At 34.4% G+C, this 25,545-nt stretch overlaps 1 protein-coding gene across 1 annotated transcript in view; it reads left to right on the top strand.

Moving 5' to 3' along the window:
* Positions 1-25,545, top strand: part of LOC150110608 (hephaestin-like) — a 120,184-nt gene that overhangs the window by 51,903 nt on the left and 42,736 nt on the right. The gene's annotated exons all lie outside the window — the stretch shown is intronic.

Here is a 25,545-nt window from a genome sequence, read left to right as displayed (position 1 = left end):
TTGCTTCTAAATCACGCTTTTTTTTATGCGTTCATAAACTTATCATCATTGTTGTCTTAAAACACAAGAAACTGGCATTGCAATTTAAAGTCAAGTGTTTAGAATTTGCCATCCGTTATTATTATTTTTTTTTAATTTTGTGTTGCTCAAAATAAAAAGAAAATATTACTTATATCTTACCTTGGTAAACAGTGGACACCTATATTTTCTAATGACATTTTTGTGAACCTGAGAACTAGGACATTTTCTTCTCCTTTTTTCTTTCTTTCCTTTTTTTTCACAAGATTTTAAGTGTATATCGCATTCATATTCGATATTTTGGATCCTCACAAAACTTTAATGTTAATATTATTATTATCATTATTATGACATCTCCAAGAAGTCCAAGGACTCATCGCTGGAGGGCATTTTACATTATCCTCAATCAAAATTATCCACCATCTACTCACAACGCCATCTGCCCTCAATGAATAGCATTTTTGTCTGTAAATTGCATGTGTTTTCTGGCCGAGTTGCCTGTATGCAGGATGAAAAATTAGAGGAAAACATCCTGCTACTATTCATATGATTGACCAACTCATCATCAATTGAAAAAAAGTCCGAAGAATCGAACTCAGGTCTTTCCCATTCGAAATGAGCAAGTCCCTCAAACGTTCTTCCAAATAGCGCTACGTACGCGCATTCGAGATATCTGACTTCTTTTCGATCTGACCGAATTTAACAAATTCTTTCGAAAGTATGCAAAAGATTAACTGTGCTTGTAAAAATTTGTCCACTAACCTTAATTTTGGTTGCATTGTGAACATTTCAGTGGCAAAATTAAGCAAAGCAATGATAATCTAGAGTACATAAGCCAAAAAATGGCTCAGTTGTTCTGATTATGAAGTGGCCCACTATACGTGAATGGTATTATATTACGAAACACTTTTATAATTGTCTTCTATCCTTTCTATGCTTGTTTATTTACTTTCTATTATTCTACAAGCAAAAGAGAGAGAGAGAGAGAGAGAGAGAGAGGTGGTTGTTAGCTTATACAGCATTTTAAGTTGCAAAATCGTCAAATTTTCTAGGTCATAGATCTTACTAGCATAATCCTAAGTAAATAATTATGACAGTGGTTTTGCAAAAATAGTCATAACATAAGTTAGTACAATCTTTTAAATGAGTAAAAATTTATTTAGAACTATATTTTGCAACGTATTTCTTTGTAAAACAACTACCATTGATTTACCTACAAAAATCAGAGTAGGCCTACTACAAACCGAAAGGCAGATTTAGATAGGATATCTAAGTAGTACTAAATATCATTCAATGGAGAAAAATCACCTAAAAAAACGCATCAAGATATCGTTATTTGAATAAATTAAAGTTTGGGGTACCTAACAAATGAATATATATATATATATATATATATATATATATATATATATATAACTCAAATACCAAATACATGTATACTCTCACATCAACTTGCATCGACATATAGAGTTTCGTATGTATTTTTTTGCATAACATTGGCCACCTTCTTAGTAGCACGTACTGAAGATGTATAACAGTTAAGTTGGTATGGCTGGAGATAGTAGAACAAACATTCAGAGATTCTGATTCCCCCTCAAAAAAAGATTAATAAATAAGAAGAAATAAGAAATAAAATTAAACTCAGTTCAAAGTTGTCCTATGAACTGAGTTTGATATTGTTAACTCCAGGTTGAGGCAGGTCCAGGTAACATGACAGATTTGTTTACATGAAGACATCTTTTGTTTTATTTAGGACTTATTGTCAGACGAAAACTGAATAACTTATTTTAAGGTTTAATGAGACAAATACAGCACACATAAATAATTAGACACATGTTTAATCTCTCCTATAAGTCTAAATAGTCGAAAACTGAATAAGTCGCATATGATGGAGAGGGTGAGAATTATTATCTCAAAGATAATATCGTGATCATTCATTTATTTTTTAAGACAAGCCTTATATACTCACCGAAACTATACATTTAGTCTAACACATTACATCCGTCTTATAATGAATCGTTGTTTTTATCAGTCTGTTACATCCCACTAGCGAGCAAAACACCTCCCACTTTTCTGCTCGTTCAGTTGTTTCCTGCTATTCTTACGAACTCTACACACTTCTTTCTCTTCCTTCCTTCCTCTGAATCTCTCTGGGAATCCAAACTTAAGTATGGGCCATTCATATATTAACTTTCATTCTATCTACTGGTCAGATAACTAACGATGTGATATACGGCTATCAATGAAGAAAAAAACGTACTTTTATAAAAGAAAACAAAAATCAATAAATCAGTAGATAGATCGATAAGCTATAACAGACTGCAAGAGTAAGAGACTACTATTCTCTCAGGTCAGCAAAATAATATACAAATAATAATAATAAACAGCATGTCAAAATAACACTTTAAGTTAGCTGGATGTATTTTGTACTTCATTAACCTGTGAGACCGTCATTCCGCTTGGAAGGAGGCCTTGAACTGTCTTGAAAAATTACCGTTCTCATAAAAAGAAAAAAAAAACTGGAAGGTTACTCATTTAGGAATCTATTTAAATACATTTCTCGAAAATAAAATACGACATTAAGGAGTCACTAAATCAATATTCTCGTTCCTTCGATAGCAATAATATTTATTTGCAATATCCGATCTTTATTTTCATGTCCTCGACAACTGGTTATGCCAAGTAACTTCATTTAATCGAATTCTGTTAATTTCCATATAAAATTTCTTTTCAAATTGTAATGATCAGTCACGTAATAAAACAACCGATCGTTAAGAACATTATATGCAATTACCATTCAATAAAAAACAAGTTAGTTGTGATATAAACTAATTAAACCTCTTTACCAAAGAATAAATTAAATCAACTAAGGCTCATAAGCTCATTAAGATATTTTAATTAGTTTAAGTTTCAGACACTTTAATTTTAAATTACTTCTGCTGTCAATGCGTAAACAACTTGAAGCTCATAAACCACCCACCAATTTTATCGATTAACATTAACGTATTCAAAACTAGATCAAGCCTTTCTGGGTTTAAATTCTATTTACCATTCTATTTACAACTCTCTCTCTCTCTCTCTCTCTCTCACACACACACACACACCCACATACAATTTTTCTATTTACGTTCTCAAAAAAAAAAAAATTGTCCTTCTCACCTAAAAAAGTCAGCGCGGTTAGCCTAGTGATTATACGCTTCGCAACCATATGCCCGGGAAAGCAGTATCCTGGGTTCGATTCCCATCGCTGCCATGAGGAGCTTAAGGATCTTTCTCAGACATAGCCAAGTTAGCCGGGCCTGGACAGCAGGGTTTTGCCTCCCGCAAACCGGCTTCCTGAACGCACATGGACTACATTCATGAATACGTCCCAGCCATATGCTGGTCTCGAGCTCGGATAAAATTGGGGGGGGGGGGGGGGGGAACAATGGTAAACTACCCTGTAAAAATCTCACCAGGAATACTTTGTGGGCAATGCCTACAAATCACCTACGGTCGGAAAAGATTGAAAAGAGAGTAGTCAGTCAGTCACCTAAAAATATTAATCGTCAGCCTTAGCAGACATGCCATATGTAGGTCATCTCTTCATTTGAACAAAAATCAAATACAAAATTCAAATTCTGGCTGTATGAAATACCGAGCTACAGAAGTGAGGCTATTGGAGTACATATTCTTACCTATCTCAATAAAACCGAGACTAAAACGAATGATTTCTAATAAACTGAATCAAGATGGTTTATTTTTTATCTAATAGCTATTTTACGTTACAAAATATTGCGTACATAGCTGTGTTCAAAAATCGCTATGAGTCGTTGAGGATGATTTTACATTAAGCTGATAACTGAGCTGCATCTGCGAGCTAGAGTGGACTATAACTGCAGCCCAGGTGTAAAATCATTTGCAATCCAGTGTATATTTGTGGTCTCATAAACGTCAGGAAAGAGGATAAAGTGGAGTTGAGAATACAAAATACGGTATGAAGAACCTAATTCTACAGTAACTTTACATTACGGTAATTTACATAACTTTACATTACAAAGACTAAGAGGCATAAATAAATCACTGCAATCTAAGAAATATGGAAAAATGATGATCGAAATTTTGAGCTGATCTAATCGATGATAATAGCTACCATCAGAAATGTCTTATTCAATCTTCTATTCCTTCATAAAAATGTTTAATCTTGCTCTCCGTGTTAGTAAAGATTTTCTTTGTGATGTAACCTGAAGCATCAGGCTACATGATACTAATGCAGTATAGGGTATGCATCCTCTCGCGTATGTAGGATTGATATAAAAATGAATCTAAAATATTCATATATTTGTCAAATTTCAAGTTTTTTTCGTAATTACAAAATAAATCGTAATTACGCCTTAGAAATTACAGCATTAATGTCAGAATTGTGATGTGAGCGAGCCAATTTACTACATAATAAGAAATCCTTGAGGTTTGTGAGATTCACTAAATTATCTTTTTTTTTCTTTTTTTTTTCGGGTTGATACGATTATTAGTCTCAGTTTTTTATTAAAACCAATGTGCAAAATGAATACATTTCTTTAGGTAATTTTCAAAATCTAGCTTAAATCTCCATAAAATAAATTTTTACTTCCGCCCCACAAAAAAAAAAAAAAAAGTCTGCTCTGCATTGGGATGATCGCTTCAGTTATTTCCACCAAAGTCTCACGAGCGAACACAGCTGCCCTCACAAAAATGTACCTACCCCCACCTCTTTTGTTCTGCACATGTCACGCTGTGACATTATGTTTCGCACATAGTGATTACTAGCAACCCCGCCTGCAGAAGCCGGTCCCGTTATGACCATAAGGTTAATGTGGTGTACGTGTGCAGGTCAGGGCGCTCTCTAATTTTCTTTCTTCTAGTCAAGAACCACCTGACACTTTCTGACGCCTTATTCTCAATTTTAGGGTTACAATTGGGAACAAAAACTTTAACGGAGCATAAAGTATGCGCTTTTTCGTTGTTGTTTTTTCGTACAGACTCGATTCATCTGGGGAACACCAATTACTTTGTGGGCAGATAAACAGATTTGGGAAATTTATGTGACCGCCAGGCAATACCCTGCTGTCATTGTGTGTTGCCTAAGAAAACAAAGCATAACTGCAATTTTCTTTCCTTTTGTACTTTAATAGGTTCACAAAATAAGCCCAGTGGTGTGGAAGGTTTATGACACTGCCACACCTAAAACTTTTCAGGGAATGAAAACCCGAAACTCGATTTATGGAATCCAGTATAGTGGTCCGCCACCATATACGGCAGTGCTCGTTTTGAGATAAAGCTATTTATCACAACAGTAAATTAAGTGTCCTATTACTTTTGAGATAACGAACGGTATAATCAGAGGGAATATATAGCCTTCGGTTTTTATCTGTGTCAGCATTCGTTTCAACGGGGTTATCAAAATTTATTCAAAATAATCTAAAAGCATAGTTCATCGAGATCATTAGACTCCCCTATGTTTTAATTCCGTTTTGGACCTCATTACTTATCTCGCAGCTTTGAGAAAGAGATCATCGCCATGTTGTTCTTCTTTTCAACTTGCAAAATATGCAGGACTGCCGTTTTCCGTCAAGTTCTGTTCAGTTACTGTGTGTGGCTGTCGATATTATCATTAGTACTATACAGATTGTGTGCAGTCAACACCAAAAATGGAATATTAGCATTTGTTGTTCCACTTCTACATTCATTGCGTAACTTCAGAATCACCAAGTCTTTTTTTATAATTTAGTTGTAATTTTTATTGTATGTGTTTTATGGTATATAATAAGAGGGTCCGAGAAAATTTGGCGAATTTCGTAATAGTCGCAAAAAAAAATCTTAGGATCCCGAATGTTTATTGTACTATTTTTTTTAACTCTTTCAGCAAGTGCAGAAGATTAAGAAAAAAAAATCTATATTTCGTAGGAGTACAATACAACATTCAGTATTTGTGGAACATAATAGATAACTTCCTTCATCTTGTCTAAAAAAAATAAATAAATAAATAAAATATATATCGCAGAGTTGGCTATTCCTTTTAACGTATTGCCTATCTGTTTATTTATTTTATTTTTTTTTATATTAAAAGTGATTTTCCGATGAGAAATGGCGCTACGTGATCTCGACAAAGTAATAGTCGATTAGTATTGTGAGGGGTTTAGTGAACCTTTGCTCTTTCGCACAGCTTTCCGATTCTCGACTTGCGTGCATGTTTTGACAGCGGCGCGATTGGTAATCGTTCATCCATGAGATCGTATTTCGAATTAGTTGCATTTTAGAGATGAGATTAATTATTTATGTGAATATGTTGAGCAACGTGGCTAATCGGCCCTTGGAAACAATTAGGTAAGTTTGTTCACCAAAATGCGTGAACAATCAAGCATGCTTGGTCGAGCGCGTCCACCCATCAGGATGTGGGTTCAAATCCCACTGGATGTTTGTGGAAGCCTTTGGGTAAATGATTTTCGTAGCACGGCGTAAGACCACCACCTCTCTTTCGGAGACCTAAAATAGAAATGTTCAGTTGTAGGTCTTTGAACAGGATTTATAGATTATCTAAAAAAAAGACATGCTGAAAATTTCTAGTTTTTCTTGGGTGGGATTGTAACGGGCGTTTTATGTCTAGATTATGTATAGTACTTATATCTGCTTTCTCAGCTTGTACCAGCTAAAAAATAATAATAATAATAAAATTTGATTTCTCTGTTTCAGTAGCCCGGAATTCGCTTCTTAAAAATCATAAGATTTTTAAGAAGCGAAACCTTTAGATGGATAGTAACTATGAATCTTCTGTTCAATTTCTTCAGAATAAAAAATAATTATCTTTATTCTCGAATTATGTTGTGCTTAAGTCTTGCGATGTATTAAGACCCCTCACATATCGAATTGGCCATTGTTTGGAACTTTTACTGGAAACTATACCGAAGTTTGCATTTTGTGAACTTAGATCTATCTTTCTGCTCTATGAATTAAAAAAGTCAATGAATTATATTTTTTTCGATAAATTTCAGACCCAGAAAACACTGCATCTTTTCTGAGAACATTTTGCCTTTCATAATCTTTCAGACACACTACGAAGGAGACTTGAAATCACTTAACCCTTCCCACAAATAGTTAAAGAACAAATTTGAAGGCCAGTGTCACTATTTCTATGCGTACCTGGCATTGGCTTCATATAAGTAAAATCAAAATGTTGTTTCGCCGATAGCAGAACTTGACTCCAATTTAACAAAAAAGTCGTTCAGTAACAAACAGAATTGGCCAGAAGTAGCACACAGTAAAATAAATGGCTTGTGTTTAATCTTTTGAAATGTTTAGGTCTCCTCCCTTGTTGTGTACGCAGGAAAAACCAGACAAGTAAGTTAATTTGGACAGTCCAGTAGCCGTTTTTAAAATTTAGTGCAATCTCTTTACAATTTTAGATCATTAACTATTTTACTATCACCTGCCATAAACTGGCAACAGGTTAGAATGAAACAATTTCTGTGAACTTAATTTTAACTACTCTATTAGCAAACTATGACAGTTCGAGGTCTTTACCGCCCTCATAATCGTGTACAAATTTCAACCGCTAAATACTACAGTAAAGCACGTCATACCAATTCTTTCAAAGGGAACAACACGTTTTCTGTCACTTACTGAGCTTTCCGTGTATGCGTATATAACAGGAGGAATTCAGATACAACAATCTGAAATGTTATGCTTTTTTAACAGCAACAAAAAAAATAATAATAATAATAATAAAATAAAATAATTGTTTTCAGCACGATTTTGTCATTCATCATCCAATTGGTATTGAAATTTTCCTGTTCTGTAGTGGAATGAGCTGGGCTGAACTCCAGTTTCTCAAAAAATATCCGTTCATGATATTTGAATTCTAAATCCACTCGCCTGGAAGTTCGAGTTATTTCCAGTTTAATTCCGCTGAAAGAGACAGTAAATAAATACATCTAGTGTGGTGGTTAAAGATGATATTAATTAAATAGTTAATCTTTTCAGTGATTATTCCCTTGAAGAAACTGGTAGATTAATTAAGAACGCCCCCCCACACACACACCCCTTAGAAGCAGGAAAAAGTTTATTGGTACCAAACCAGGAAAATACCCAGAACGAAAACAAAAAAACATGTTTAAAAGAAACTGATCTTTTAATGACAGGGACAGTAAATTTTTTTAAAAAAATGTGCATGCACTGAAACACAAGAAAAACAAACTAATAAGGGGCGTGGTCACCCCAATAATTGTATTTATTAGGTCAGTAAGCAAAAAAAAAAAAAAAAACACTCGTATACACTCAATCACTCCTGAGATACTGGAATATCCTGGGGGATGAAGGATTATGATCTACGGCTGCGAGAGATTCATTGGAAGTCGCTTACAAGTGAATGTATGGTAATTGAATCCTGTGACATGAATAGGATTTAAACTGTGTAGTCCAAAAGACTATAGAATTGAAATTTGGTGATAAGTACACTCGCAAACTCATGTAGGCGATTCTTATCTGTCGCAGTATCTTCAGTCGCAGTAGCTTCGCATAGAAGAGTCTTTGTTCTTCTTTTGTTAATTTGGTGTTCAACCCAAGGCAGATTCTAAGACAAGGAAGGTTAGATATTCGCCTTTGTAGTTTCTCTTTCCTTGTTTCGTTATTGCATCAAACTGCTAATGCGATCGAAATCAGTTAACTTGGGGTGTAGTAGTAGTTTCAGATTCTCTGCTGAAGTCTGCACAATGTTTACTTACTTGAAACTATATTGACACACCGTCTACAACTGGCCAACGTCTGCCTTTCCTGTTATTCTCTACTTTAAAATTACAAGGTAGATGTCGCCTCTGGCACATCTCAAAGTGCATTGACCACTCAGAATGAACATGGAGCGCTAGAGCAATATCACCTCTTTATTATTAGTAGTATTATTATCAAATACCGCTCTATAGGTGTGATTTTGGTGACGCTTTTGAAGAAAAGAAATTTGCTAGCACACATGTTTTCTACTGCAAGGCAATAAGCAATGTGCGCAATGAATAATTCCTTTTAAATTTTACTTCCTATTCAAAACAACATCTTTTTGTCATTTTTTAAAATTTTTTGTTCGTTCGAAACTAGCTAGAATTTTCTTTGAATAAAGTTTATTTCTCTTTTGAGAAGTCACCTCCCTGTTCCTCCCCCCTCCCCTTCCAACAAAAAGCGAAACAGTTATATAGTAATATTCGAGGCAAATTATGAAGTCATATGTAATAATAATAACTAGTAACATAGCAGGATTTTCACTTGTATATTTAATAGTTACAAACGAACTTTACATGTTCTTTTGTTCATATCGTCTGCAGAAAGTTAACGAAGAAGAAAAATATATACAAAAATCTCTGGAACTCCTCATAACAGTTTTTTTTTTAAATTATAATATTATAGCGTGGTTACCTACAAGAATAATATGACAATACCTAATGTCATATTAAGCGTAAGCTATTCATTGTTGCCAATAACTTTCAGATGGTTACCATTACTATGGTAATGGTAAAAAAAGTTATTGGCACTTTGAACTGTTCTTGTTTAAAGTGCTTTGAGAGTTATTAAATATACTAATGAAAATCTCCACTTATTTATTTGTTATGATTAGTTATAAAGTAAATCTCCTGTGCTATATTAATACTCAACGAAAATTTCTTAAACCTCCAATAGTTATTCATGCATCTTATATGATAAATTAAAGATAAACTTTGTGCTCCTCCACTACTAAAAAACTGACCCTAAGTAAGCTAACCAATCGGAAACTGTTCGACTTTCCATGTGATGTATTCGACTAAGTGGTACAACAGTGAGTAAATAAAATAAGGTCAAAAATAAAATCACGTTCTATGAGTGAATGAAAAAGTGTCCTACCCAGCATCAAGGACAAGGACACTCTATATATATAAAAAATAACAATAAACGGAATCCCCTGCGGTGTCGTCGTCATCACCAATCCCACATGAAAGGTCATCTCAATGGGAACATCACGACAGATCTGATAGCTGCCGCTGTCTTTAAAAATTAATTAAACCAGACACACGCGCCCTTGTGAGAAATGCGGTCGTAAGCACATGGCAAAGGATGTCCTAAGGGAAAATGGTGATGCACGAAGTACTGCAGGTCAGAAACTAAACAATACACCTTGCACATAGAGTAAGATAGCAAGAAATCTAAATAATAAATCTAAAAACAGTGAAATGGATATTAAAAAAGGAATTGTTATAAGACAAAATCAGTGTGTGGTGTGTGTGCGGCAGCAAATACTTTCAATTTCGTTAAAATAACGGCATTTTACTTGATCGAAGTACGTTGATATCGAGGGTTCTTTATGGGTTAAAATGAGGTGAAAAGGAAATATGAGGTTAAAAATCCTTCACGGATTTTTAACCTCATTTTTTGAAGGACACGAACAATCTTTAGAAGTCTTTTTAGCCGTATAAATTTTATACGGCTAAAAAGCTTCCACTTCCGTATAGATTCATACGGAAGTGGAAGGTTTCCCCGCACCTCAGGAAATAACTCGGCTGTTTCATCCATCAAAACAAGGCAACCGTCCATATGAACACATGCAATTAGCGGGTATAATATAATGGTTCCTAACTTTGTTGCCTCGGCCATAATTGTAAATAACCAGGTGCCTTCAGCCTATTGAACAAAACTGACATAAAAAGAAGTGACGCTATTGCTTTCGAAGAAAACTTTACAAGTTTTTAGTTGTTAGTTGCCTAATGTTAAATGATCATCATCCCCTGTTTTAAGTTTAGAGGAGCAATTTTTACAGTGTACTGCAGTCCTCTAAATTGTTTACAAAGTATTAAAATTCACAAACATACATACATACCACATTCAGATTCGAACTCATGACTTTGCTAACATAGCGCTTACTTAGCTAACAAAGTCAACATAGCTGCTTTATAATTTTTTAAATTTTTGGCTAGATGGGTGAAGCAAGAATGCTTTTCATATTCCCTTTTATCTGTAGAAGAAAATGTACGGATGGGATATTATCTGGTCTTGGCGGGGTAACAGCAATAGCCAAGCCTCAGTTAAAACTTCATTGGCTACAGCATTGCCATCCATTACCCTCTGGATCTCGTGTCTATCTTCCCCATATAATTTTTAAAAATTTTTCATTAATGTGAAAAAATTTTTAAAATTATATGCAGAAGATCCTTAAGTCATTAAAAGGACTGGCTAGATGGGCGAAGCAAGAATGCTTTTCATATTCCCGTTATCTGTAGAGGACAGTGTAAGGATAGGGTGTTATTAGCTATATAAAGCTCTGATCATGGCAGGAGGGTAACAGCAACAGCCGAGCCTCAGTTAGCACTTCATTGGCTACAGCATTGCCATCCATTACCCTCCCTGGATACCCATTTTAGTCGCCTCGTACGACATGCATGAGTTACATTGGGGCTATTCTTATCCCGGCAACCACACGGGAATATGGGGAAGATATTTTTCATTAATTTTTATATAGACAAATCATATAATTTTCATAAATGTGTTTCTAAATTTGCATATATAAGAATAAAAATATTTTGAAAATTTCATTAAATAAAATATATTATTTATGTTATTATAAAATTTTAGATCAATTCTTTTTTTTTTTTTTAATTTCATACCTAGTCAAACTTAAGTAATCTCCTGAGTTTGCCGATCGCCATGTTAGTTTAATTAATAAAAGGGCGAAATTTATGCATGGAGAGAGTCTCTGATGTGAATATTATTATATTTACACAGATTTATGAAGATCGATTGCTGAATTCAAATGTTATTGCAATATAAGAACACACACACATACCCACACAAATGATTGATCTGATAAACACATTTTTACGAGTGTACGCTAAAATGGATCGGTTTAATTTAAAAATGAAGCACATGCTTGCCATAGTTGTTTAATATTATACTGAGCTTCAAATATTTATAGCAAGCGATAGGTTGACCAAAGTGATACATAGAATCATAAACTCAAATGCTACAAAAATAATGATAGGTTGCATTTTTAGAAGATTTTTTTTATAGTCTGCATTGGTGCTTTTAACCATAGCCTTACTTCTTGTTTCCACCCTAATACGAAACAACCACCAACAACAACAACAATAGCAAAGTTCATACAACACAAAACTGCTTGTTCTTTTTGCCACTTTTCCTTTTTTGTGAACTGAAAAATCCTACCACATGTAAGATTATCAACTCATGTTCACATGAAAAAACCTTATCATGGTTCGCCTTTTTATCTTTATTATTATTATTAAGATAGACCTCCAGGCAGTCAGGGACTTTTCAATGGAGGCCACATACAACACGCGCCAGCCAGCATACTTTGATAATGATAATGATAATGTTCTCCCTCGATGAGTCAGGGCCTCTTTCAGGGAGGCCACATACTATACGCACTAGCTATCATACTTATTCTCAAATTCATTCACACTGCTTGCACTCACAACATCCAATGGTAATCCAGCCCAATCACGTACCACCATCTGAAAGAAAAATCTATCCCTCACTCCCCCCCCTTCTTAGCAGCATTCATTCTCAGCTTCCAAAGATGCTCTCTTGTCCTTTTCTCCCTCTATAAACCCGTTCAGAAGTTTGTAATTCCCACTCATATTCCCCTCTTTCTCCTGTTTGCTGGTGTCTGCAGCTTACAAATCCTCAATCTGTCTTCATAATCACTATTCCATAATAATCATTTTTAAAACTCTCCTTTGCACTCTCTCCACTGCATCAGAATCACCACGGAAACCAGGAGCCTGACCTGCGCACAATAGTCCAAATGAGGTCTTATCAAGTCTTTGCAAAGAGGCAAAATGGTATCCTTATCTTTACAAGTGAACGTTTGTTTCAGATTCCAATTATATTTTGAGTTGTATTCACAATCTTTCCTACATATTCTATCTACTAATACTCCAAGATCCCTGGCCTCATCAGTTTCTTCAAGCATAATCCCACCAATATAATTAATTGAATAACTAATTATGCTGAAGTGAATGACTTTACATTTACTGACATTGAACTCACGTCCATTTTCCCATGCCCACAATTCTAGCCTATTCAATTCTGCAAGTACTGCATATCAGCAGCATTCCTGATTACCCTACCAATCTTTACAACATCAGCAAGTAGCTGTATATCTCAATTACGTTAGTAGCATACCGGGTACTAGTGACATATCAAGATAAGATAAGGAACGTAACGTGATTGGTTGTTTATTTGATGACGTCATTCTGTCTGTGACGTCATTAGTTTGGAATGTTAGGAATTTTTCTGGGAAGCATGTGTACGTGTGACGTCACGTTGATTGTTTTGGTTGGCGTAAGGAATTATGGGTGATGGTATCGATAAGGATTCGTGTCGTGATTGGTGTTGCACTAGTGACAGGATCAAGATCAAGATAAGGAATCATGACGTGGGTGTGTTGTTCTGAGATGTAGATAAGTGACGTCATTTGTTAGTTGTCAATAAGTGACATCATTTGTTAGTTGTAAATAAGTGACGTTATTGTTTTGAATGGAAAAGGGAGATATATTACTGGATAAGGAATCGTGTCGTGATTGGTGGGACACTTCGGACAAGGTCAAGATCAAGATAAGATAAGGAATCGTGATGTAGATGTTTGTTATTATAGATTTTGGAATGTTTGGAATTTCGCTGGTCCCTCGTCTGTCAGGGACATTATATGGTATGTTTGGTTCGTTTAAAGCATTGTGGGTGTTATTTAGAGATAAGAATCGTGACGTTATGCGTTTGGATATTTCTGGGGAACATATGTCTCTCTGTGATATCACATGGTGTTTTGGTTTGGCTATGGAATTGTGGGTGATGTTTTTGAGATAATATATCTTGAAATTTTCCCAGGGTGACACACATCCATCATTGTCATCATTTTTGTGTTTGGTTGTCTATATATGAGTGTTCTAATTTTCCAATACATTTTGGGAGAATTCTTTCCTGTTAAAGGGTGGAAATTCTTAGAGTAGAGTAGGGTCGTGATGGCGGCCGTGTTTAGGCTTTTCTGAATAATTTAATTATATGCTAATGTCACTCAAACATACAGTTTTTTTTTCTTCTATAGATGGCTCTACTAATTTTCCAATATATTTTGGGGTATTTCTTTCCTGTTAAATTCTAGTGAAAGTCGTGATGGCGGCAGTGTTTCGAGCTTTTATGAATAATTTAATTATATACTGGTGTCCCTTAAACACACACTTTTTTTCCATAGCTCATCCGTATTTTCTTCTATAAATACGAATTCAATAAATAAATAAATAAAAAAATCGTGTGTAAACTTACTTAAACATACATAACACATCAACGACACTCTTTGTTCTTTTAAGTTTACATATTTATTTTACAGATATTATTTACAATGCAATATGCAGAAATAGGAATTTACAGATACCACCAATGCATAAAAAACTATTCAGTATTAGAATTACACTTACCAACACATACGAGCAGTGATTATTAAAATTACAATTATCAATTATGTTTAAGTTAAAAAAAATTAATTTACATTTCTTTCCAGAATTGGAACATCTTGGTACTATGTAGGTTTTCTGAATATTCCAAAACTGTTAATTTTCATTAGACTTGTTTGTAGATAACTGAGTGACTCATATCCGGTCAGTCATCTTCCTTTTCATAGACATATCACTGTTTCTTCAAAGGTAAAATTTTTCCCAGGGTTCTGTATTAGTCATGCTATCTGATGTGACTAAATGTTTACACTACTGTTAGGTAGCAAAGGTTTGCAATTGATCTCATGTGATGATGAGAACTAAGTTATTCGAATCACTTCCTTTCATAGAGGTATCGTGGTTTCTTCAAAGGTAAATTTTCCCAGGATTATGTATTACTCATGCTTTCTGTTGAGACTAATTGTTTCAATGTGATACAGGAATTGATTACACTAGTGTTGGGTAGCAAAGGTTTGAAATTTGACCTCGTGCGATCGATGAGAAGTATGATATTCAATGTCACATGTTGTCAGTATTGGTTTTCCATTGGTTCTGATTTTTTATAAATAGACTAATGGGCTCGCTGCTTCCATTTGTCTTTCTAGTACTTGTAATATTTGTATGCATTCAGAAGATTGTAGTTCCAAAATGAGTTTTTCTGGAGAAAAGGTAAGTTAATTTTATGTAATTTTTATAGCAATGTCATTTGAAAATTTAACATTAGTTGAATTTTTAGTGACTACATTAGCGAATTTTGTCTATAAAGTTATAAGGTGGTTTTTGCAATGGAAAATTAAAAATCATGTTCATGATTTTCAATCTGTTTTGTGTTAAGTGAAATTCCATATATATATATATATATATATCTTTTTATATTTATATTTATATATCTTTATATTTTGAGGGCTGATGTTTAGTAAAATTGTGTTAGTGAAAGGATCACGTAGTATCACAATTGCAAATCACATTACGATGAGTAACATTTATCTGAAATCTATAAAGTAATTTTTAAGTTCTATGATTATAATATAAGTTTATAAGTGATTTTGCAATGGACTTAAAATTATTTTTATTTTATTTTTTTGTTTTGCTTGTTAGTGATCGGGGAAAGATATTGAGGGCTAATGTTTAGTAAAAACATCATGATGTGGTGTCGAAATTGCAAAGTCACCTTATGATTTTTATTTCTAACCGATATTTCTGAAATCTAGAGTGTAATTTTTTTTTAATAGGGATCATCCGTTATTCGTTCTGTTGATGGCGATGGGAATATTTTTAATCATCATCCCATTTTTGTAGAGGTTGATCTGACTGGAGAAAATGAACAAACCACACGATGTGGTGTTAATTCTCATGTAGCCATCGATGGTGTGGCTAGAGAAAGTCGCGACCCCCCCTCAAAATTTATATAATTTACATTCAGTTTCTGGATGTGAAACTAAAGTTTCTACTTCTACTATTAACCCCTCAGAGATTGATTTGACAGGAGAAAATGAACAAACCACATACGTAGTGTTAATCCTCATGTAACAATCGATGGTGTGGCTGGAGGAAGTCGCGACCGCACCAAAAAAATTTATATAATTTACATTTAGTTTCTAGATGTGAAACTTCATGTTTATTTCTTATTTTTAAAATGGTACTCATTTTCACATCGAGTGTGTACAATTTACGTTCCTCTGGTGATTGGAATAGCATAAATTTTTTAAACATATTCATTTTCTAAGAAGTGAACTCAATAAAGGAACAATGATTCTGCCTAATAATGGAACAGTGCTCCCCCATGCTGTAAAACCAGTTTTCTTCTAGTAATGAAGGGAAGCGATTTGTTACTTAGTGCTCTTATAATTTTTTTCCTTCGTAGGCGTGACTTCTGATTATATTTTAGTGGAATATTTCCACATAAAACATTTTTGCAGATTTCACAGAGTGTGGTGATTTGGCTGAAAGTGCAGTGTTTTAAAGCATCATTTGCTTCTTTGGGAGAGGAATGAGATAAGTGCTTGATGAGATATTCATAGCGTTTGAGTCCATCAGCCATGTAGGGCTAAACACTGTATTGGGTTCTTCTCCTGGCAAAATCCGTGACCTTAAGCATAAAATATCAGGTGTTTCCTGTCTAAAGTCTAAAACTAAATATGAGTGGGGTTCCCGTGTTGCATCTTTATAAATCTGAATTAAAACATTCGTTTGTCCTGGAAATACTTTGGAAGCTAAATGAGAAAACTGTAAAGAGTCTCGGGGATTTTTAAAAGCAATAACATAATGGCTATTGAGAGAAATTGTACCTTTACAGAATAAATTTTGTGTCAGTAGAATGACACTGAGGTTATGGTGATGTGAACCTTTTATGTAAACATCAGCTATTTCCGTGCTGTACTTAGCTTGGTGAACCAAATCATCGATTATGAGTAAATTTCTCACATTAGAATCAAATTCAGGTAACTTCACATCATTCACGAATTCTATGTTGGTAATTTTTTTTAATTTATCCTGTTTTTTACTGTAATAGTAAACGATTCGCTCCAGTGATGGTTTGATTAGTTGATTACAATGTCCTATGAGAGACAACACGAATGTTGTTTTTCCTGACAGAGTAGCTCTCGAAATAATGCATGTAAATGGATGTAAGAACATATCGAAAATGATAACATAATTAGACTGTGATTATTTTTATATAATCAGGGATCATGTAAAAACAAATAGATACTTGATTTTAATATCAAAAAATCCCCACGTCAAGATTTTTTTTTACCACAGTCACCATGTAATCATGCCAAGACGAATTTTTTCTTTTTAACTTCTAAGAAAGAAAAACAAAAGCTATTGTTGAATAATAGTAACAATAACATTGATATGAAACTGTACAAGAGAAGGGTGACACTGCAAATTATCGTGTTGGGAAACAATCATGAATTTTTACCTACCAGGTAGAATGTTGTTTAGTTTTCTCCCATAGATGGCATCTTTTGCTTATGGAGTATGTGAGTGTAAGGTATTATCCTTTAAAATACCCATAGGGAAAAGTGCATGTGTCTGTTGACACTATGCGCTTCGCAAATGTGTATCCAAATCTTTTTGTTACGGAAGTCGTTTTGAGTTGACAGCTCCATTTGTCTCTATGGACAGAAAATGGTACAAGAATTTGGATGTTTTGTGGCTCACCCCTTACTGCTTCTATCATAGATTCCAGATTAATATCAGTCGCCATGCGAGAATTTAAAGTAATGCCTTTGCATTTGGTCACAATCTTACCCCCCCCCTGCGTTCTGTAGGAATAAGATTTGGGACCTGTGGTAATAAACTCAACTATAAAGTCACCGTCCAGTTCGTCGCCTAGCTCTGCAAGGAAGTGACCAGTGGACGGTGAGTAATCACGCGGTTTTTCACTGAAAATGACAGAATCAGTATTTGTGTATAAAAGCAGCCTTTGCAAAGGTTCCATGACCTCATATAACTTTATCCTACCGTAGGCAGTTACAATTGAGGAGATGACAGCATTCCCTTTCCTATTTTCAGGCTCAGTGCCTTCAATAGGAGAATAGGCAACTATCATCTGCTCTTCTGAAACTAACCTGGCATCTTGGATAACTTTACTGTTATCTAAAAAAAGTTCTACGAGGGCTTCATAAGAGGAAATAACCTGGGTCTGAGTTCTTAACATTCGCATGCCAACCCTTCCCCATAGAGAATTCAAACAAAGCTTAGCAACATAACAATTTATAAATTTAACATAACACCTTCCCTTAGCAAAACTCGTCCAGATAAGACTGTCAGTTTTGACCCTCAGGCCATCCAGATGCTTCCTGTTTTGAGCTTCAGAATGGTATCAATGTAGTGAGCAAAGCAGTTTTCTTCCCCTTCAAATTTTTGAGAAAAATGCCACACAGACCTCGTAAAATTCTGTAACTTTATAACCGAGAGCATGTGCTAAATCTAATTCTGGAGTGCACCAATAACCTGTAAAAGATAGGTTAGTATGAGAACACAATGGGGCCATTTCAGAAGCACACTTTCCACACAGGGGGAAGATTAATTTTTCGTTAACTGTGATGGGCAAAACCGGTAAAAAGAGATTGGTAGGTGCCACCACTTTTGCATGGCAAATACCAAAGTATACCCCACGAGAATAATCGAAATTATCGAGAATAACTTCAGGATGCCCCATAGGAAATACCTGGTATTTCATTACCCATGGATAAAGGCTATTGAAGTCCAAATAGCAAATAACTTCCCCTTCTGACTGAATTTTTGTGATACATTTTGTAGCAGTCGGTTCTGCCATGCAGAGCACTACGAGATAAAATGGGATCTGGAATATTAAGAGCAGCAATAAGGTTTTTCAAGGCTGTGTTTTCAGAAATTTCTGTATTAAACTGACATTCCCAAATTGAGATCACATCGAATCCTTGGCTACGAAATAGTTTTCGCGATCCTTTGTTTGCTCAAAAAGGGTTATCATGTTTGTATTTCTATATGGTTGGTAAGTATTTGCTCTATAGAAATTTTGACACCCATGGTAGAAGCAGCCGTAATATTAATATAATAAGCTTCCACATTTCCCATCGACAAAATAAGGTCTGATGTGGACTTCTCCCCCAACAGAACATGCATGTTGTATGGTTATATTGTTCTGGAAGTTCAGGAAGTATGGCCAATGTGTCAGGTTTCAAAACGTTTTGGAGAAATACTCCCAAACATACTCCTGGAATTGTAATGTCATGGAGAAAGGGATCAATCTGGGTGAGCTGTATGAAGAGAGTGCAAAAAGTATTGCAACTGTCATGCAAAACATGCACGTCATCTTTCATATAACCTAAAAGTTTCACTTTCAGACAGTATTCAGTGTCTACCCGATTCTTGTATCAAGTCTCGAACTCTGTACGAGTTTCTTTGTTCATAAATTCCAGCTGGAAATATGATTTTTCGGGGATGACTCCGCGATAATCCATAGAATCGGATGTGTGAAACTTATGAGGAAAGAAACCCTTACGAACTTCTGGGAGATCAAACATAGCTGGTAGTTTCCTCAGACCCACACTAATGTAGGAAAAACTATCAAGAAATATGATGTTTAAAGGGTCATAATAGATAACAAGTATCTTCGATCCGTCAAACACTACACGGGGTTGGAAAATTTTTGAAAAAAGATATTCCAAAATAATATATCCGTCAAAACCACGAAAATTGCAATCACACGAATATTTTCGTATTTTGGTTTGACAGTACGAAAGACCTTACCATCTCGATCCCTTTTCATGATATTCTTGACAGAAAACAACTCGTTTAGGAACTGGCCCACACAGTTTTCACCACAAAACTCGCGTTTGTGACTACCGAAATCAGCAATACATAAAAGAGGAATATGATGATGATTTTTAGCAATAGTTTTTGTGTAAAAAAATCATAGAAATTTGCTTATTTGAGACCTCCGATTTTTACACAAAACACATATGCCTTGAGTGTTCTAATTTGCAGTGGCAGCAGTAGTTTTCAGGTGGACAGACATGGCTTTTATCTGTAGAGAAAGTAGTCAAACACTGTCTGCAACGATGGAATTTTGAACAAATATTATTTTGTATGTGCAAATTCAGACATTCATTGCTGTAGAAAAATCTATTGCATAACTCACACAAAAGAAGGTTCTGCACACTATGAATGGCGTTTGTATGACAGCGGATGCATACATTTTGGCATCTATGCAATTATAATTCGATCGCATTTTTGTATGTTTTTAAGCAATTGGAGCAATGATAGCTATCAACAAATAGAGCTGGCACACTACGCACAAAATCATAATGATTTCGCGAAATAAAAGACAGATCTGTTTATTTGCATTGGGTCCCCAAAACACCATAGAAAAATTAGCATCTGCTGAAAAAATTACGTTTGGTATTCCAGAGTCAAATGCTTTTGAAAGAGATCTGCTTCTGGAATACCACAAGAAATGAGCAGAACCCCCTGCAATTTTGTGGAGAGTTAAAGCCCTCTTTGTTTGTAACTTTTTACAATCTAAACGCACTTGTCTGTATGTTGCAACATCATCAGTGTGTGAAGAAACCCCCAGAACAAGTGCTCGGGCCATACAAAGATTTTCTTTGTTGTTAATTTCCACAACAGCTCTTTTTATTTTCACAAATTCATCCAGGCTAAGCAGCGTTCATCTTTTTATATCAGTTTTTCCATCACCATTGTTACAGATGTTAATCAGTATGACATCAACAACAAGATCATTTGCCACAAGAAATTCAAGTTTCGATTGGGCAACAGCATAAAAAGCATTCAACTATACTTTGGATAGATAGTTCAGAAAGCAACATGAAGGGTAAGTTAATATTGCTTTCTAAACTGGATGCACTAACGACCAACCAAATGTGAGAAAAAGTTCCTGAACTCGATAAACGCTGAATGATCTCATTAAGCATATCTCGAAACATTTCAAAAAACACTGGTGAAAAGAGTTCAAGATCACGAAATCGAATTTGATACTCCAATTGACAAGTTTGATACTTGATAGAATTATGTGATTGGGCTACCGAAACAGTATAAAAGTCCCTGTAGAGTGAGGGTTCAATACTAGAAGTAGAGACTTTAGTTTCACATCCAGAAATTGAATGTAAATTATATAAATTTTTTTTTGGGGGGGGGGGGGTCGCGACTTTCTCCAGCCACACCGTCGATGGCTACATGAGAATTAACACCACATCGTGTGGTTTCTTCATTTTCTCCAGTCAAATCAACCTCTACAAAAAGGGGTTATTATTAAAAATATTCCCATCGCCATCAACAAAATGAATAACGGATAATCGCTATTAAAAAAAAAATTACACTCTAGATTTCAGAAATATCGTTTAGAAATAAAAATCATAAGGTGACTTTGCAATTTCGACACCACATCATGATGTTTTTACTAAACATTAGCCCTCAATATCTTTCCCTAATCACTAACAAGCAAAACAAAAAAATAAAATAAAAATAATTTTAAGTCCACTGAAAAACCACTTATAAACTTATATTATAATCATAGAACTTAAAAATTACTTTCTAGATTTCAGATAAATGTTACTCATCGTAATGTGATTTGCATTTGTGATACTTCATGATCCTTTCACTAACACAGTTTTACTAAACATCAGCCCTCAAAATTTTTCCCAAAAACCCTAACAAGCAAAAAAATAAAATAAAATAAAATAAAAAAATAAAAAATAAATGCCTTATGGACATTTCACAAAACACAAAACAGTTTGAAGTATTTTCATGAAATGTTAGTCATCATAATATGTTTTGCAATTTCGACACTATGGGATGGTTTCACTAACGCAATATTACTAAATAACCACACTCAATATCTTTCCCAATCAAAAAAAAAAATATATATATATATATAATGACTTATGGGATTTCACTTAACACAAAGCAGATTGAAAATCATGAACATGATTTTTAATTTTCCATTGCAAAAACCACCTTATAACTTTATAGGCAAAATTCGCTAATGTAGTCACTAAAATTTCAACTAATGTTAAATTTTCAAATGACATTGCTATAAAAATTACATAAAATTAACTTACCTTTTCTTCAGAAAAACTCATTTTGGAACTACAATCTTCTGAATGCATACAAATATTACAAGTACTAGAAAGACAAATGGAAGCAGCGAGCTCATTAGTCTATTTATAAAAAATCAGAACCAACCAATACAGACAACATGTGACATTGAATATCATACTTCTCATCGATCGCACGAGGTCACATTTCAAACCTTTGCTACCCAACATTATTGTAATCAATTCCTGTATCACATTGAAACAATTAGTCTCAACAGAAAGCATGAGTAATACATAATCCTGGGAAAATTTACCTTTGAAGAGACCACGATACCTCTATGAAAGGAAGTGATTCGAATAACTTAGTTCTCATCCTCACATGAGGTCAATTGCAAACCTTTGCTACCTAACAGTAGTGTAAACATTTAGTCACATCAGATAGCATGACTAATACACAACCCCAGGTAAAATTTTACCTTTGAAGAAACAGGGATACATCTATGAAAAGAAATGACTGACCGGATATGAGTCACCCAGTTATCTACAAACAAGTCTAATGATAAATTAACAGTTTTGGAATATTCAGAAAACCTAGATAGTACCAAGATGTTCCCATTCTGGAAAGAAATGTAAGTTAATTTTTTTAACTTAACAATTGATAATTATAATTTCAATAATCACTGCTTGTATGTTTTGGTAAGCATAATTCTAACACTGAATAGTTTTTTATGCATTTGTGATATCTGTAAATTCCTATTTCTGCATATGTAAAAAATATCTGTGAAATAAATTTGTAAACTTAAAGAACAAAGAGTGTCGTTGATGTGTTATGTATGTTTAAGTAAGATGATATGTTTAAGTAAGTTCACACACGATTTGTTTATTTAGTTATTTATTGAACTTTAAGATCTTAATTTTAGACAAATCAAAATATTTGGATGAAATATGAATTTGAATAGAATATGGATATAGAAGAAAATTCGGATGACCTATCGGACAAAAGTGTGTGTTTAAGGGACACCAGTATATAATTAAATTATTCATAAAAGCTCGAAACACTGCTGCCATCACGACTTTCTCTAAGAATTTAACAGGAAAGAAATACCCCAAAATATATTGGAAAATTAGTAGAGCCATCTATAGAAGAAAACAAACTGTATGTTTGAGTGACATTAGCATATAATTAAATTATTCAGAAAATTCTAAACACGGCCGCCATCACGACCCTACTCTACTCTAAGAATTCCCACCCTTTAACAGGAAAGAAATTCCCCAAAATGTATTGGAAAATTAGAACACTGACCGGATATGAGTCACTTAGTTATAGACATCCAAGACATCTATAGACAACCAAACACAAAAATGATGACAATGACGGATGTGTGTCACCCTGGGAAAATTCCAAGATATATTATCTCAAAAACATCGCCCACAATTCCATAGCCAAACCAAAACAGCATGTGATATCACAGAGAAACATATGTTCCACAGAAATATCCAAACACATAACGTCACGATTCTTATCTCTAAATAACACCCACAATGCTTAAAAGAACCAAACACACCACATAATGTCACTGACAGACGAGGGCCCAGCGAAATTCCAAACATTCCAAAATCTATAATAACAAACATCCACGTCACGATTCCTTGTCTTATCTTGATCTTGACCTTGTCAGAAGTGTCACACCAGTCACGACACGATTCCTTATCCAGTAATCTATCTCCCTTTTCCATTCAAAACAATAACGTCACTTATTTACAACTAACAAATGATGTCACTTATTGACAACTAACAAATGACATCACTTATCTACATCTCATAACAACACACACCCACGTCACGATTCCTTATCTTATCTTGATCTTGATCTTGTCACTAGTGCACCACCAATCACGACACGAATCCTTATCGCTACCATCACCCATAATTCCTTACGCGAACCAAAACAATCAACGTGACGTCACATGCACACATGCTTCCCAGAAAAATTCCTAACATTCCAAACTAATGACGTCATACACAGAATGACGTCATCAAATAAACAACCAATCACGTCACGTTCCTTATCTTATCTTGATCTTGATCTTGTCACTAGTGCCCGGTATACTACTTATGTTCACGTAAAAGTGATAGATGAAACACAGATTACTTGGAAAGACCTTATTTTAATTTGCGTTTTCCTTCCTAGACTTTCTTTCCTTCCTTCATAGCCTCATAACCTCAGTTGTTTCAGAATGAGCTTATAATGGCAATTACCTTAAAAGAATATCCCAGTATTTTTGTATTGCAATATAGATCCCAAATTATGCACTGAGGCTGGAATTCAAACTACAGAGATGGCCAACAAAATAATTCTTACAAAAGAAATATTTTGTTAAATTTTGATTAGTTTATTATTCAGCTTAGTTGACCAACTGAATAACCCTTCCCCTCTCCAATCAAAAGACCAGGTGGATTGTGGGTGTATTCTTGAATGTTTTTAGATGAGATAGATTGCTGCATCTAGTATGAGACCATCACTTTACTTGATGCCTGAAATACCTTGAAAAAGTTCCATGTTTGATCTTCTATAGCAGGATTGTTGAATGTTTTGATTAGCAAACAAACTGCTTTGTATCAATAAGAAAAGTTTTCTGAAATTGAAAAGCACATTGATCAAACAAAAAGCGAAGAGAATGAGAGATCAACTGAAGATCAAAGAATTGGAAACAAAAATGGTGGCTACCAGACTTGATAAAGTTGTCTTAATATCACTATATTTGCTTTCATAGATATAACACTATATCTGGCTTTCGGATTGCATGCCTGTCTCAGTAACTGCAACTGACATATACAAAAAAAAAAAAAAAAAAAAAAAAAAAAAAAAAAAAAAAAAAAACAGATAATTGTCATCGCTGTGATTTTCATGTGTGACACTGAAGCTCACAGAGGGACGATTATTCAAGTGGCATAAGAAAAAACTTATCTGCAGAGCGAGATTGTTAGATTTTCTGATTCCTTTGTTTATTTTCTCAGTACGAATCCTTACTAAAACAATTTTGCCAACCACTCTTGAGAAGAAATTGCCATAATAAATAAATAAAACAAATCTCCTGCACAGTCTGCTTTTAATGGAAATCAGCTTAATACAGAACTCAGTCTCCGTATGTGGATTTCCGGTTATAACCATTATTGTCATCATCATCATCATACGTATCAAGGATTTAGGCCTAGTATGGCCTGTTCCGGCCTTAGAAGTCATCGTTGAATCGTTTAAGAGGACGTCCTGGTTTTCTTTTTCCTAATGGCTTGTACTTTAAGGCTTGTTTTGGTAATCTTTCTGTTTTCATTCTTTGAACATGTTCCATCCATCTATGTTTATATTTTTTAATTTTTTTTGTGATCAAATAGGGTATTCTTTGCAGTTTTTCTCATAAACTTCATTTCTACTGTTCTTAATCTTTGTTTGTCTTTTTGTTTTATTGTCCAGATTTCGCTTCCATACATTAAGACCGGTAGGGCTAAT

The sequence above is a fragment of the Typopeltis vanoorti genome, chromosome 1 (genome assembly GCF_054136105.1).
Source record: "Typopeltis vanoorti isolate ZY-2024b chromosome 1, IOZ_Tvanoo_1.0, whole genome shotgun sequence".
Taxonomy (NCBI): domain Eukaryota; kingdom Metazoa; phylum Arthropoda; class Arachnida; order Uropygi; family Thelyphonidae; genus Typopeltis; species Typopeltis vanoorti.
Note: the sequence above shows the minus strand (reverse complement) of the source record. Positions and strands in the feature narration are given on the sequence as shown.